Below are 2,834 nucleotides of genomic sequence, written 5' to 3'. Positions count from 1 at the left end.
ACGCTGGCTTTATTATTTAACCCTTCTCCGACCGGTTAAAAATGGTGGTTTCCAGGTTCCACTTTGCTATTTCAGGTTTCAGATTTCAAAAAATAAACTTAAGCTCAAAATCAGTAAACCTGTAGAGAACCAAATTTAAACGAAAGATGATCATCCATAGCAACCCGTTAATGGAGAATTAAGTAGAACATTCGATAATGCATGGTTAAGCTTTAGTGGTTTAGGGCTAGGGGTGAATCTTAAATCCATTCTTTCTGTGACTTATGTCGTTAAAGAAGTGTCTTACAAATGTCGAGGCGGATCATCTTTTACAGGGAACATCAAGTAGATCTGAGAGAAAAAGCATTAAAAAGCATTTATAGTTTTCTACTCTTTGTTGATGACCCAAAGAATGCAGAACATGAAAAACACAAGCAGGCTTGTTTAAGCCCCAAACTTGAAGAGGTGGAAATAGATCATGAAGGTTTCTTGGCACGGTGTTTCCTAGTCATCCGTTTGATTGCGATCCTCTTCCATTCCTTGCCGTCTAGCTTCATCGTTCGAACCCTGGTTTCAGTGATTCAAATTAAGTCTGTCTGCAGCGGGCTGCACATATGAAAAAGAGATGATTAGATTGAAGAAAGAACATAGGAAAGAAAAGGACTTCAAGAAAATAGGGTTTTAAATGTACCTTGGAAGTAATTTCATCCTCGACCTCGTCCTCAATATTCGTTTCTGGTGATGAATCCTTCGAATTGACAGCTATCTTGGTGCAGTCTCCTTCTTCAATCACAGTTGAGCCATTTGAAATGATTTGCATCAGAATCAAGAGACTTATTGGTGAAAAGAACTTTTGATAAATGGGCAGTTTTCTACCTTTCTAGTTCAATATTCAATCTCCTTTTTGAAGAGGCCTGAAAATAATCCAAGCCCAGATCTTGTTGAGCAAAATTTTTGATAAATGGGCAGTTTTCTACCTTTCTGGTTTTGATTGGGTAGTAATCCATGAAGAACCCAACAGACTTATCGGTTAAAAGAACTCCTTTGAGCTTCAGGAGCAATGGATGGTTCAAATGCTTCAAGACGTCAGTTCGCGCCACAATGCGCCATCAACCACTGCTAGACATTCCAAAAGGAACCCAACGGTCGCTCTTTGTGTCTTTGCCCCATATTCTTACCAAAATCTACGAAACACCGTTGAAGGGACTCACAATGCCAACTGTTAGATAAATGGCCAAGGAGAATAGCTTTTGCGAACTGTGTTGAGAAAAAAAAGGGGGGAGAGACAGAGAGAGAAATCGACGGTGAGAGGAGACAAAGGTGGAGAGAGAGAGAGAAATGGGGGTGATCGCTCCTTGGTAATGGCGATGGGTCTCCGCTACATTCGTTCCGTCGAGAACAATAAGACCCTCTCTGTTCGTAGCTTCGTGGTTACGTTTTTATTAATTGAAACCAAACGGAGAAAGAAGGGGAGAGATGAGAGCCGGAGGGGGAGGTCCAAGAATGGAGAGGGGACGAGGGTAATATTGGGTTTCGAAAAGATTTTATAAGTCACGTGGGACCACATGTGCAAAGATTATAACAGAGCATTAATGGATGTTAAGCGTAGAGTTAGTCAATTGTCAAAAACAGATAGTGTTATTCAAATTTTAAACAATAAGAATACACTTAATCAATTAAACTTACCTTAAATATAAATACGTACAATGTAAATCCATATAAAATACAAGGTTTTGCACTTTATATATTTGTATTTGTATTCCTTCCAAACTAAGCCTATAGGACTAGGATAAGACCAATGTTTTAATCGTAGATTAAATTTATTAGCAAGTGATTTGAGTGGGTTCGAAAAACAAAAGAGAGTGATTTGATATAGATTTAAGTTACATCATGTCAAAATTATTTTAACTAATCATTTAGGGTGCGTTTGGAATTGGTGTAAATCAAGAATGATGTAAAAGTTTACACCGGTTCCATTTTGTTCGTGTTTGGAAAGAGAGCATAACCATGATTGACGTAAAACTCTATTCCGGTTCAGTTTTGCGTATGTTAGGATGGAGCAGAGTTTTACATTGATAATCAATGTAAAACCTATCAAGCATAAGGTTTCACATCGATTATCGATATAAATACTACATCGATTTTATTGATGTAAAACTTTACATTCTTCACCCATCATGTTTTTCAAAAAGCAATGGTCACTTTCACGGTTTAGTGTAAAACATCACCGATATACTTTTACACTGATAATGTTTTACACTAATTCCAAGCGCAGCCTTAAAAACATCACATAGTTTATTTAATTTTCATTGGGTCACAATTGTTTTTTTCGTAAAAACATCACATAGTTTATTATTGCCATTCACCTTGATGAGGGGTGGTTTGGCCCGACCTACTCATGTACGGACACGTGGAAGCGACCTGTTGATTGGACATTGACTCAGCACTTCCTACTAACTCAACAGGCTAGGTCACCTCGGGTACTTTGGGCACCTCGGCCAAGACCAAGGTCGAGGTAGCTCATGATGACCTGACTTGCCGATGTTATACGTAACTATCTTCTAGAAGCGAGCCAGCTTTCTCCAAGCTCTTTGGGATCACGCCGCACAACTGTAGGTCTTATCCTTATCCCGCTTGGATCGGACAGACTCGATAAGCCTTATCGGCTAGCATGAAGTCCACCTCCTAGTGTGGAACGGACTCCTAGTAGCACGGGCCGAAGATCTTGGAGGTGTTTCGTGAGACCTATGGCAGCTCACCTATATAAAGGCTTCAACCCCATCGACTCAAGGTACGTGCAATTTACTGCTTACTAGCATTCTAGCATTCAAGTATTCAGCTCGCTCGAAAAGAGT

General features: G+C 39.6%; 1 long non-coding RNA gene across 1 annotated transcript; it reads right to left on the bottom strand.

The window, feature by feature from the left end:
- Window positions 1-233: 233 nt before the first annotated feature.
- LOC148848874 (uncharacterized) lies at window positions 234-1,497 on the bottom strand. Its single transcript, XR_016101496.1, has 3 exons — window positions 856-1,497; window positions 671-762; window positions 234-585 (listed from the first exon to the last, which is right to left on the bottom strand). It is a non-coding gene; the product is annotated as an uncharacterized LOC148848874 (long non-coding RNA).
- Window positions 1,498-2,834: the final 1,337 nt, after the last annotated feature.

This window comes from Nelumbo lutea, chromosome 6 (assembly GCF_056320005.1).
Source record: "Nelumbo lutea isolate HS-2025 chromosome 6, American lotus-T2T, whole genome shotgun sequence".
Taxonomy (NCBI): Eukaryota; Viridiplantae; Streptophyta; class Magnoliopsida; order Proteales; family Nelumbonaceae; genus Nelumbo; species Nelumbo lutea.
The sequence above is the reverse complement of the archived record's forward strand: the minus strand, read 5'-3'. Positions and strand labels throughout refer to the sequence as shown.